Raw genomic sequence first — 14711 nt, 5'->3', positions numbered from 1 at the left:
TTTTCTTTTTTTTTTACCTTTGTTTTTCATCTCTTTGTTATTAAATTTTGTTTGATAAGTAACTAACTGCAAGGACAGCTTTCTGACATTATCCTCCATATTGGCCAGTGATAATTTCTGCCAGCTGTAAAAATGTAATCAGAACCATACTTTTTTGGTGGCACTCAGTAAAGAAGGAAAGACAATCTTATTCTGAATAGCATGACAACTTTATCGGTTAAATAATGATGACTTCTGAGGAATAATTTTGTTTGCACTTCTTACAAGAAGACTTTCTATACAGATAAATATATTTCAGTACCCAACTGGTATAGCTTGCTTATCACTAATGATGGTCCAGGTAAGTGTGTTCTTGATTAAGACGAAAGCACAACTAAAATTCAGTTACTCATTTATTTGTTTTTATCCATTCCTTTCCAGCAGGTAGGTCAGCATGATGATAAGAACTGACTGTTTTTTATCCACGCTGAGGGAATCTGCAAGGCCAAGGGTTAGAGGCTGTGCCTGTAGATAACGAAAGGTCAGGCACTGTACGGACTAGATGAACATCAAAAAATAAACTAAAGATAACCGCTTGAAAAACACACAGGTATGGAAAAAAGAGCAGGCAACGAAATAATGAGGCCATATTAAGTCAACACAAAGGGCAGCAGTGACAGAGCAGAGCCTCTGTGTCTTGCCACACTTCTGAAGACGAGCTGTAGGCTACACATACTAATCCCTTAATAAGCAATAGTGAAATGATTGATTTAACTTCTGTTAAGTAGATTTTTTGTGGTATTTTTTTTTACAATAGGAAAAACTATAAATGCAGTGCTAAATGGTACTAAAAAGGCTGCCAAATCTTCTCAAGGTGATGCTGCTTCTAGCAAATACTAATGTGTTTGGGGTGTTTTACAAGACACGTGTGACACCTGAGAACAGCCTTAATCATACAGTGCTCCAAGTTCAGTGCTGCCATGGGTAAATTTCTGAGATCATTTCACCACACTTTCTTTAGAAGGAGGTAAAACCAGTTAATTAAGCTCCTCTTCTCCTTCTGCCTCATCCCTCTTACAGCCCTTCAACAGTCCCAGGTCCCTGTCTAAATCATGCTGATTTTTAGGACACCCTGTAAACCAGATCACTAAAACTGATTGTTTTTGAAGCTTGCAGGGATCTGGTATGTGGTGGCCTCACAACCACTTGTAAAGGAGGAAATGAAAAAGCATGGTAACATAGAATGGTAAAAGTGGCAGAAACGGAAAATGTCTTTAGGAAGAAAATGTATATAGCCATGCCCTGAATATTGCCTCAGTTTCTCAGGAGTGCTTGCCTCTTGCAGTGCACTCCACATTGCCGGCACAAAGCCTTTATTTGAAAGAGAGTGGAGGATGCTTGCCAAACTGCATTTACCAGGGACTTTCAACTTTCCCATCACTATTTTTAGTAGTATTCAGAGTACTACCAAAGGAAATAATCCTTTTAATTGGTGCCTAAGGGTGAAACGCTGGAATAGTTTTGTTGGGGGGTTATTTGTTGTTTCTTTGGCACTCATTTTTAAAAGGATAGTAAGGTCTAGGCACCATGCATACATTTGGAGTTTATTTTTTCTGAAAGACTTATCAAACTATTATTTATATCTGATTTGTACAACTGGAAAACATTGAAATGAAATTTGGAAGACTGCCTCCATCTTAGATTACAGATGCACCTACTTTTTACGTGCTTAATAAACCACAGAGAGAGAAAAGTCACTATGATTGCAATACAGTCTTCCCAAGGAAAGGTCTGTATAAAGTCAATGGAGAGAACAGACATCCCTAAGGAGATGGTTTAGTTCACCTGTGGTAGGTGTCTATTTATCTCCAATCTAGTGTTTAGAGAATAAAAATGTATTTTAAGTGCCTGCTTTCATTGATGATCTGGGTCAGCTAGCCTAGTTCTGGGGATAGAACCTACTGGAACAGAGTACCTAAGGAGCATTTTTATTTTATAAATTATGGCAACAATAGCTTTCCATCTGTGTTTCCATAAAAGACTAGTATTCACCCTCTGAGGAAGTGGGAAGACTATAATATAAACTTTTTCCAGTTCAAACATACATCTAATGATGCCAGCAAAGCAAAGCACTCCCTTCCACCAGAAGTCTCCAGAATTTCCCTCCGCCTCCTGTGAAAGTCAGGTCACAGCTGGGCCAGGAATGAAGGAGTCATGCGGCAGCCCAGCGAGCCTGACTCTCACACGTCACACAAAATCTTCACCTGATCCCAGCAGTGTTTCTGCACTTTGTGTTGGACTGTCACTGAAACAGTCCTGGCACTGAGAATCCCGAAGTTCCTCGTACTTCCCAGCTGGCTGCTGTAACCACCAGGCTTGGAGTTAAGCCCCTCTTGCTTGATCACTTCTGAATTGGTGGTGGCCCAAGTGGCTGGATTCAAAGAAATAAGTTGGGACATTCTTTGATGCGCTGCATTTGTGTGTCTGGCAGGTGGGGTGTCCCCCTGGGACATGTTTGACCAGTCCAGTGCCAGTGCTAGGGCTCCAGCTAGTCAGCTTTCTTCCACAGGGTTAAATCAGGAGCTTCTTGGGTGGCAGTGGACTGCTGGGTAGGAAACCTGTCCTCTTCTATGGCTGCAACAAGTTCTTCAGCAGTTGGGACCTTGCAGGCCAACCGGGGAGACGTTTAGCAAATTTAGGAACCTACAGGAGAGACAGTGCTAGAGAGTGGTCAACCTAAATTTCAATATTGGGCTTGAGGCATTTTTCTTCATTATTTAATTCCAAGTTTGTGGTATATCTTTTTCCTTGTAGACACCTCTTTTTTTCCTCATATGTAAAATAAAGAGAATGATACTGACCTCCTTTTTAAAGTACTTCAGAAATCCACTGAAGGAAAACGCAATTAAAAATACATGTAGTAATGACACTTGAGATTACTTTTACACTAGTTAATGTGCTTCAGATCAAATATATATTAATCATTGAAGTGAAAACATATAAAGACTTATACACTCAGGCAGATATATTTTACATGCAGTGACTTCTTGTCTATTGTGCATTGATTTATGGTATCTGAAATGAACCAAAATGGAGGACTTAGGAAGTATCTTGTGGAAAAAAGATGATAAAAAGAAAAAGACACATTGTGCAGCACGGTAGAATTAGAAAAGGAAAAGTAAGACAAATATCCAATTTGCATCAATGCAAAGTAATCTTTGCAATGGTTTCTACCAGGGATACTTATCCAAACTTCACCCATGTTGGCTGAAAAAGGGCTACATGGCATACAAATACCGTTTTTCCCTCATCAGTTTGCATTAATATGGCATGGTTTCAAGCAAGTTCACTTTTTAACAATACCGTCTGCTTTCAGCTCTACACACTCCTCTCAGCATAACCAAAAAGAAGTCATATTTTTGCAGAAGAAAAATATAATGTATGAAACAAAAAAGAAAACAAGAAAAAGCTATGCAGAAAAAATGAATTCTCACATTTTGGGCAAAAATCTCTTATTTATCAGTTTTTACAGCATATTCACCACAAGATGAAACTCTCCAGCTCCACATTTCTTCCCTCTTTCCATACACTTTCAAAAATAAACAGCCAAAGACATGAAAACAAGAAGCACAACGATTTGCTTCCCAGAGGTGGTGTCATCATCATCATCCAACTCGAATAAGGCAACCTGGCTTCAGGAGGCATGTTCAGTCTGCAGCTACGGCAAGCTGTGATACTCATTAACACATCATTCGCTGTTTGCTACTATGAAATATATATCAGTGTTCCCACAGAAGGGAGATTACATGACATGGTCTGGCCATGCACTGTAATTAAGCAGACCAGACCTCACGCGCTCCTGGCATCCAGTTTTTGTGGTTGAAACACAGCACTGATTGGATTTCCCAGTTTCCCAGAAACTCACTATTTACTGTACAGCATTTCTGCTTCTTCAGACATGCAGTTCCTGGTGTCATCACTTTCAGCTGCAATTAGTGCCTCGAATGACATTTCCAGTAACGTGCTGTTCTGCTGCTGTTAAAGATGCTTAAGATGTTAAGCTTAAAGATGAAGCTTTCTGCGTGGTTATCTGTGATGTGTAATTTATATCAGAAGTAGAAGCAGAGAATAACCGGTTAATTCAGGCAGGATGGGACCTTGGGGCATCTCTAGTCCAGCCCCCTGCTCAAATCAGGGCCAGGGCTGGGATCAGACCAGGCTACTCGTGGCTTGCTCCAGTTGAATCCTTCCAAGGACAGAGGTAGCACAGCCTCTTGGGGCAAGCTCGATGACCCTCATAGGCTGTGAGGGTCTGTTAGATCCCCCCAAATCTGTCCCTTCTCCAGGCTGAACTAGTCCAGGTCCCCCAGCCTCTCCTCATGGGGCAAGTGCTCCAGCCCCACCACCATGGGGGGCTTCCCCGAGCTTCTTGCAGTTTGACCACGTCTTTGCTGTGTTGGGGCCCAAAACTGGATGCAGTATCTAGAGGTGGTCTGACGAATGCCACATAGAGGGGCACAATCCCTTCCCAAAAGCTTATGAATAAACATCAGGAGTAGCCACAATGCAGTCAAGCTCTTTGCCATAATACTCTTATTGTAAAGGGTGCTGAGGAACACAGAGAATAGCTGTGTATAGGCTCAAAAAACTTAAAATAATTGCAGGGTTAGAGACTAGCATACTCCCCCACCACTTCCACAGATCTGATTAAACAGCCTCTTAAAGAGGAAAAAAAGGAAGGGAAAAAAAAAAAAAAAAGAAAATCTAATGTTGTGCTCTATTTATTTTAAAGAAAATTACTTTGCCTTCCCACAGGAAGATAATAATTAAGGAAACAAAAAGAAAAAAAAATTATCTGAAGATAGGAGGCATCTTTTTTACATGTGTAAAGAAGAGCATCAGAGACTTTAATCTTTTTTGCCCCTTGTGACGTGCTTTGAAGGAGAAAGAAAGACTCTTAACTGATGGCACCTGGCAAAGGAGCTGTGATCTTTCAATCTCACCCCCAAAGACACCCACAAAATATAGGCATTTGATGTATTCAAACACTGTGCTGATAACTACAGATCTCTGTGCAGTAGAAGGAAAAAAAATGTCCATGAAGGCTGCCTCGTTTGAAGCTTTTGCAAAAATTGAAGCTGTTAATCAGTGAAGTTGTTAATGAAACAAAATGCCCACACAGATCTAGAAGAACAAGTTGCGGACAGAGAGGCAAAATTTTGAAGCTCTGCATGTAACTGTCACAATGAAGGCAAAGGAAGAGTGAGATAAATAATTTGTTTTATTCATAACCTTTCAAGTGTTTCATTTCAGTTTTGACCTTTTAAATTTTGTTTATCACATATTTTGTTTTCTGAATAACTTTAAGTAATGCATTCATCCATTACTGAATGTTTTTAAAAGGAAATCATTCTCTGTGGTTTAATTGCTGTGGAATATATACAAGAATTTTTATAAAGGGTTAGATAAAGTTCCCTGACTTATGTTAAAAAGATATTTAAATAAAAAGTCAATGGAATGTTTGAATCTCAGCCCTTATTTGTACAGTCATCCTCATTTCCAAAATATTCAGACGCATGAAGATCAGATGAGCATCCGTATGTTACAGAAAATTTACACTGAAATAACCTGCAGGGAAGGATTATAGCAGTTTTACAGGGTGTTATATCTTTAGTAATTTTAAATAGTTTTACCTGGCTTGACTTACAGCTATGAATTATAGTAGCTCTGTGGGCTAAGAAAAGCACTAGACGTATCATGCAATTGATTTTTATGTTCAAACATTTATAATGTCAGATTTGATGGAAAGAGTGCAGAGTAGTCTGGAAAGGAGGTGTTTCTATGGGTGTCCTTACACCTAGAGAAAAATCATAGTTTGAACATACACTCAAATAATAGGGTATCTAGAGAAGCACACAGCGTGCATCAATGACACCAGTTCATTTCACAAACAAAAAAAAAAGGTGCTACAAATTGATACATTTGTATTCTGTTTTGCTGTTTTCCCAACTGCAAACAGTGGAAGAGAACTGAATAAATCACAGGCTGTTATTACAGCAATGATACATTATATGCTACTCTACATTATCAGGAGACAATGCAATAGCATTTTTGTGGATCACTACAAGTCATAATTCCTGACAACTATGAGCATGTCCACAAAAAAGGTCACAATTATGGGATGCCAGAGCCCACTGAATAAAATGAAGTGCAACACTGTGCTGTCATAACTGCTTGAGTTGAAAAGGGGAGTAACAATTTATTGAGCAGATTAACAATTTGAAAAAAGTCCACTGCTACAAAAGCTATTTTAGTACCTGATATATTCTTACATAAGGTGGATGGGGATAAAACCATTTGTAGAGGATTACACCAGGAGAAAAGTAGCATATGGCTACACTTACACTGCATGGGAGATGGGTTCACAACACCGTTGTGCTTCACCAAGCCTGCAGCATGATTGTCGTGGTTTAACCCCAGCCGGCAACTCAGCACCACGCAGCCGCTCACTCATTCCCCCCCATCCAGTGGGATGGGGGGAGAATCAGAAGGAAAAAGGTAAAACTCGTGGGTTGAGATAAGAGCAGTTTAATGGAACAGAAAGGAAGAAACTTGTAATGATAATAATAATAAAATTACAATAATAATAAAAGAATTGGAATATACAGAACAAGTGATGCACAATGCAATTGCTCACCACTCGCTGACCGATGCCCAGTCAGTTCCCGAGCAGCGATCCCCCCAGGCCAACTCTCCCCAGTTTCTATACTAGACATGACATCCCATGGTCTGGAATACCCCTTTGGCCAGTTTGGGTCAGCTGCCCTGGCTGTGTCCCCTCCCAACTCCTTGTGCCCCTCCAGCCTTCTTGCTGGCTGGGCAGGAGAAGCTGAAAAATCCTTGACTTAGTCTAAACTCTGCTTAGCACCAACTGAAAACATCAGTGTGTTATCAACATTCTTCTCATACTGAACCCAAAACATAACACTATACCAGCTACTAGAAAGAAAATTAACTCTATCCCAGCCAAAACCAGGACAACGATGCAAATAAAATTTTGGCCATGCAAACTTTATGGAGGCTATGCAAGCCACCTCTGACCGTATGAAACTACTGAGATTGCTAAATAATAAGATCTGTGCAAGTAGTCTTGGGCTGTGTGGGCATAGCCTAGATGATAGGCAGGGAGGGGAGGGCATTATCAGACCATCTGTCAGTATGTAAATAATCTTCATGGCTATGCTATGTTGCTTACTGAAGGGTGAAATGATATTAAACTGGTCTTCACAAAATGTTTTCCTCCAAAATTACTACTCACTACATGTTGATGTTTAAAGAATAATAATGCTGTGGGTTGAGTTATACACAACTGATACTGGCTAACACCTTTACTTCCTGGTTTTAAATTTCTTTAAATTTCTTCATAGGACTAGGTAGAGCTGCAACAATAATTGCCTCTAATTTGAGTTTAAGTATAAATCCTGGTAAAACAGACACACTCCTGAGACTGCTACACCATGCTATTTGCATGGGCAAAAGCAGCTTATATTGGTTTTGTAGAAGTTGTGTGTGAGGGTACTGATCATGTATTCATATGCAATCACATAATCACAGAACCAAGGTTACTGAAGAACTTACTACTTCAAGCTTTTCCTTTGTACTTCTTCCGGGGGCTGTTATTGCAGAAACTGTACTAGCTCATAACTTGGCATATTAACTTAAACTGGCCACCAATTTGCATTTACATTTTTATTTTCAGGCTTTAGCTGCACTAGCTGAGGGCAAGACATGCTGCCTGGTGAAGGAGTAGAGCAAATAGCTAAAGCCTAAAACCTTTGCAGTCACTGCAGCTAAATCCAATAGAGACTACGAGGCACAGCTCTGGGGAGGGTGGAGGCAAGGCACAAGACAAGGACACTGGAGATCCTGATGGGAATGTCCAGATTCAATCAGAAAAGCCCTGGTGGCACAGCAGTGAGATCTTTTAGGTTAAATGTAGACTGAAAGGAGTTTGGCACCATGAGCAAGGGATTTTTTTCCTTTGTTCAGGGAACTGACAGTTTGGCCATTCTTTAGCAACTTCTCTTTTGGAGGAAACTGGTTTACAAAATTCCATATTTCAGTTTAATTGCTTAGATCAAAAAGAATAACAGCTTAGACTGCAACCTAACCTGTGTCAGGTTCATGTCCTGTACAGAAAGCCAGCTCACCCCAGATTTCACTGAAGACAATTATGCTTATTGTTTATAGTCCACTGTGGTAAATTTAATAAGAAAATCTTGATTAATCTTCTTAAATCATCTTGCTGGGAAGAGCTATTGGTTCAGACAGCATCCTCAACAAACGGACATTGTCAAGAAGGGATGTAATCTAGTCTTAAATAACTTCGTATCATACTAGACAAGATGGCAGAACTAGAAAGGAGAGAGGGGTATCATCTATATGAACACAGAAGATAAAATCACCCACTTCTCAGATCAATATGCCAGTTCAAACAATCTAAATGGAAGTGTTACACAGGGACAAAAACCATTGAGCTCAGATTTAATACCTCAGTTAGGAAGACTTCAGTCTCTCAAGTACCTAAGTTACCAACACGATGTAGACTGCCATGTCTTCAGACTTGTGAACAGTTGCACAACTCTCATAATCAAGCCGGGCCCAGGTCTAGCCTGATTATAGTCTCTTATTTGCAATACAGAATGAACTAGGTCACCTAATTCTTCTGCCATTATGAGCATGGAGGGAGTGTGGCTTTTCCACTTCTCCATGTTTCTCATAATGCTATCTGCCTCTGTTTTGCTGTCTTTTGTTCATTTTCTTCTCAGTATGCTAATCATTTTAAAAATAAAGCATTATGAATCACAGTATTTGTCAAGTTCCTCATCAGTTGAGAGCTTATTCTAAATTTAGGTGTAGTTGGTTATCAATGCTGACTACTGTTTGCTTTTTCTATTTATTGGCATCCCTCTGTGGGTCTAAGTCTGGAAAAGCTTGTGTATCTCTAGGTAGCTAATGATATAGCCTTCTTCATCATAGTTTCATTTTTCTCATCACAGTGTCATATCATTAGGTTATATTAAATCGATAGTCAGCTCTGTCAGTCTCAATGTGTTTGATAACTGTGGAATGTATTACAGTCTTCTAGTGAACAACCAAGTGGAGCAATACTTAAAGGCAACACATTTTTATACTGGGAAATTAGAAAAAAAATCTACAACTGCGGGGTCTTTGACTCTGTTTAGATTCAACTTTTGGAGAGTACCAAGCTCTGCTGACACCAGTAGTTCTTCTCTGTAGCTTTTAAGCATAACTGGAGCATAATTCAAATTAACAACAACAACAACAGAAGTGCTATGCTTATAATCATCAGATAATACTGGGTGACAGAAAATGCACTGGGTGACAGAAGCTGTACTGACAGCTATCTTGCCTTTATTCCCATGAATTCTTCACTTTTCTCACATTTTCCCTATATTTTATTAGTCTGTGTGTGTCAGTGTCTAACATAAATGAGCTTGGCCTCAAAGCCTCATGGATCTACACACATCACTTGAAATAAGTGGCTTACCTTGATGCAAGGTTTGGATTACTGAATAAACCTGCAGATTATTATCTTTGCTACTTTTTTAAAATCTTTTTTTCTTTTTTTATCTTTTCACTACTGGAGTTCATTCATTTGAATTCCTCAATATGGGGAAATTCTGAGTACTGCTTCTGACTGTTATTGTAAGAATCCAGAAGGTGAAGTATTTCCAGGTCAAAGTACTTCCAGTAATATTTTCATAATACCACTGCTGGTATGTTACTGATAAATTGCAACAGATATGCTAATGGACCCAATACTGCCTCCAGTCCTGTTTGACATCTTCATTAACGATCTGAATGATGGGGCAGAGTGTACCCTCGGCAAGTTTTCAGGTGACACCAAACTGGGAGCAGTGGCTGATATGCCAGAGGGTCATGCTGCCATCCAGAGGGACCTCAACAGCTGGAGAAAGGGGCTGTAAAGGAACTTCATGAAGTTCAACAAGGAGAAGTGCAAAATCCTGCAGCTGGAGAAGAACAATCCCAGGCACCAGTGTATGCTGGGAGCTGCCCAGCTGGAAAGCAGCTTTGCAGAAAAGGACCTGGGGGTCCTGGTGGACACCAAGTCAAACATGAGCCAGCAATGTGCTCTTGCTGCAAAGAAGGCAAATAGTTTCCTGGTCTGCATTAGAGAAAGTATTGCCAGCAGGTCAGAGATTAATAAAGGTTTGTGCCCTGTCTCTCTATCTTAAAAATCAGCAATATATATGAGTGTTTGGGCCTCGTTCTTCACGAAATTGGAGTTGTTCAAGTGTGTTGCTAAAACCTATCAAGGTTGTAGAAAAACAAAAGTTAGTCACCTGGTCTAATTTAGCCCCTGGAGTAACCTTCCACTCTTCATTAAGTATGCACCAAGGATCCTAATTTCTTCAAAGCAAAGTTAGCAATTGTGAATATCCCTGTAAGGGATAATTAGACTTTACAGTAATCAACTGTGCCTTTTGATTTTAAAGGTCAAGAATTACTCCAGCATGTCCCTGACACCTATTCACTTTAAGAAGAAAATAATAGGCAACTGAAAATAGGGATCGCCTAGGCAATATTTCCAAACTTTTGGGTTAAATTAAAAGGAAACATTAGTTTTGAGAAGTCAGGAGCATACTAGCTGCAGTTTCAATCTGTTTCTGTTAGTGAGCCATACAAATTGTAATAACACCCTTGGGACTCTTTACTGACTAACATGGATGGGGATGTCCTTTGGTACCAAACAATCAGGTATGTGAAATCTTTCTAACAAATTCAGAAAATTCTGAGTGATCATTGATGTTGCAAACAGAATTCTAAATTTCTTTATTCCTCTTCAGACTTCTATTTTCATCTTTACAAGGTGATTTTCTAATTACTCTCTATTTGCTTTCACTCCTTTCTCCCAAAGAATTCTAGAGGGACACACATAAACATTTGTTGTTTTCCTGAATGTCTGAAATGTTGTTGCATTTGTACCATTGTTCACTTTCCAAAAGAACGTTAGGAGAAAAAAGGTCTGGAAGAACAAATGCTTACCCTAAACCCTGGTCAAGTGCTTGCTTGTTTTGCAATATATATTGACAGCTGAACCTGCAAACTATGATCATGCACATGTTTCTTAAAAATCATACATGAATTAGCCCTTGATTTGATATTGCACAAGTAGTCGTCTTAATAAACTAAACCTCTACTTTAGGCATTAGGATATTTAATTGAGAGCCAATTGTTGTGGCAGAGTACATAATATATGCAGAATTGTCACAGTTTTTCTGTCAAGAACTTGCAGTGTAGAATGGCTATTACAAAATGTATGAAATATTTCTCTAAATGTTGCGAAGTCATGCTGAACCTACTTCTTTCTACAAATTCAGTTTCTTATTGTGAGAATGTATTAAACATTTTAAGCACCTCTGTGGGTCTCAATAGCATTTTAAATGTTTCTATTTACTATTGGTAGCTCTAAGTGCTTTCTCTGGTGTTTGTGATTAACTGATTTAATCCATTACACGATTTTGAATGAAACATCAATTTTGTGAAGACATGTTTCCAAGCTTCTATAAAATTTGGTAACCCAGTCCATTTATAGCATCTTTAAGAGACTCATTTTAGTTCTAATTTAAGAACATTGTAAAAAAATAAAGGTATTGTGAGCATGGTAATTTTGCAAAACATTTTAAAAACACCTAAACATTATAGATCTCATTTATCTGGCTAAACTTCTTTGGTGAGTTATTTCTCTTCCTGTTGCATTGTTTAATTCAGCAAAGACCAACTGAAGCTAATTTAGATGGACATCCAAGTAGAAAACCTTTTACCAGTCTTTGCTTAAACATGGTGGAAAAAAGGCTTCACTGAAGTGTGAGAATAATGCATTACATATATCTGTAAAGATTATATATGTTTGTTAAAGTTTGTTAGATTTTTAAAGCAGTATCATGTAAAATCTGTGATCGCTGTTGAAGTTTTATATTTTCATCATAATTATTTTGTGGCTCAAAGTCCTCACTAAGGCTTGTCCTTAGACAATACAGGAATTGGGAATTACTCATTATTAAAATTCCTTACTTTATCAATTTGTTACCATTTACTGTAATTCTCTTATAGGTGTATTTTGCTGGAAACTTGGTAAAGTGCAAATCTAGGCTGAGAGAGATTTTCTTCCCACTAATACATTTTGTTTTGACACACTAGGTGGTTTTGCCTCTCTTTCTCAGATAAGTTCAGACAATTTATGTACAATTTGTGTCACAGAAACTGTTTGATATTTCACAGTGTTGAACTGGTTGATTAATGATGGAAGAAATGTAAATTACTAAACCAATCCCTTCTAAAATTTGGGATAACATAGAACATATTTTTAAACTGAGCCCCCCCCCATCTGATTAATTCTTTTCCAAGACCTTTGCAGAGCCTATGAAGACAAATTGATGATATTTTTAGAGAATTTTTATATTACTACATAGGTAGAGGAAGAAACTGTTGCCTTTCCTCTGTCTCCAGGGACATTAAATACCCCAGACAAAGGGCTGATGTAGATATCCTCATGAGGTCATCATTGTTATTCTATCACCTTCCTATGTGCCAGCTTTTGGACTTGAGAACAATTTTTCAGAAGAACTTTTCATGAAGGTACCAAACTGCGAGTTGAAAGCAAAATTTAATTTGTGTGTCATGAGCCCAGAGGCTGGCTTTGCCTGACCCTGCTTGGAGGTGACCACAAGTGTAAAGTGTCCAGTTTTAATCAAGGTCATTCACAAATATAAATCTGCTTCCACTTCAGATTAGGGCCAGAATGTTAGCTAATGTAAATTAATACATATCTACTGAGATCAATACTGATTCATACCTCTTGCAGCCTGGCTCCTCCTTACTCTCCACTTCACATTCCTCCTCTGCTGACAGCGGCAGGAAAGAACACACTCATTTGTCTTTTTTACTGTGCTGGTTTTGGCTAGGACAGAGTTAATTTTCTTCACAGTAGCTAGTATGGGGCTATGTTTTGCATTTGTGCTGAAAACAGTGTTGATAAATGACGAGATGTTTTTGTTACTGGTGAGCCAAAACCAGTACATTTACTCAATGTCATTTCCATTATTTCTTATTCTAGTTCACTAAGTAAATCTTCTTTTCTTTAGCTACCTTTCCACTGGGACTTTTCCAGTACTCAGGTACCTTCCTTTACCTTCCCAACCTGTCCTTCTAGGAAACCTCTACCTCAACTTCCATGGTAGAAAATCAAACTTTCCAGGCAGGGATTTCAATTCACATGATGTATTGCCATTGTGTAATATTTTGTTGACTGAAACCCAATAAAACTTACTCCAAAATACAAACATTTGAAATTCAGGAAGTTTTTCTTTACCCTTAAATACACTTAAGTTGTTATTGTTCCTTGAATACATTTATTGCATTTCCATAATCTTTTATGGTGATTAAAAGTCATAAACCACAGCTATGGAAGGGTCATCCTGTTTTTTTAATGAAATGTGACGTGTTGAACTGTCCAGAGAAATAGAAAAGGATATATGTTAGATGGCTACAAAAAATGCATTTGTACACTTATGCTTTGATAAAAAGAAATCTGACTGGCTAAAAATTATGTCAGTATTTCATAGTGCTCTATAATGGGATCTTGATTTGAATGTGACACATAAGGATATGTACTTACTATGGAATCGCTTGGATTTTACAGTGGAATGAGTCTATAGGAAACAGTTACGTCATCAGCATAAACCAGAAACAAATAAATATAAACACATTTTATAGTGATAATGTTATCTGAACTTATTTAACTGACGAATGAGACCGATCTCAGAAGTTAGTGTCAAGAGCTCCATTGGTACAAACCAACACAGTCTGAGCAATGCCAGTGAAACCTGCTGATTTGAATCCCCCATCCCCACTCCTGTGAACTAACTGCCCGTCTTGGTAGAGCCTAATTTACCGCCTACTGGAAGTCACGAGGGAAAAAAAAAGTAAATATATATGTATCCCATTGTAACTTGAAAGATGTGGGTCTTATAGCCCGGGGAATGAACATGCCACAGCCAGCACCACCAAGCTGTGCTGTGCTGCCGATGGAATAAGCACCAGCCCTCTGTGAAGAAGGCACGCGGTACGCTCGCTAACAGGAAAAGTAATGAGCTGAACAGCCTCAGCCCATTACCTTGAATGGAGTTTACTCTTTGTCCTCCCTCTCTATGGCTTGGTAATAGCGTGGGCAAGAAGGAACACGCAGAGACACATTTAGTCATTTTCAGCATTTTTGGTACCGCAGGAGCTGTTGCTGTAGACTCTGCGACTGTAGGAGGGCTGATCTCTATTGAAAGATCAATACAACAGCCCTCCATTTCTCATTTTGAAAGGAGCCGTTGTCACCTGGCATCAAAATGATGCTTTAAAAATGCTGAATATGGTTTGCTCCTCTCTTTGAGGGCCAGGTTTTACCAGCCTAATCCAGACTGAGTATTATCCAAAGGCGACTTACACCAGCAGCAAGACCCAAATGTTTTCACACATTTAGCTTCAGAAATTTGGAGCAGTAATAATTTTGTTTTTCCTCCATTTTTCCTATGGATCATTTCCACTGGATCACTTTGGGAGGAAAACACAGCAGATAAGCACATTCAGGCATCCTGAAATCTCTGTGTATTGAGAACCTTATGCTGAAGAAATGC

The sequence above is a fragment of the Buteo buteo genome, chromosome 25, assembly GCF_964188355.1.
Source record: "Buteo buteo chromosome 25, bButBut1.hap1.1, whole genome shotgun sequence".
Taxonomy (NCBI): domain Eukaryota; kingdom Metazoa; phylum Chordata; class Aves; order Accipitriformes; family Accipitridae; genus Buteo; species Buteo buteo.
This window is presented reverse-complemented; position numbering follows the sequence as displayed.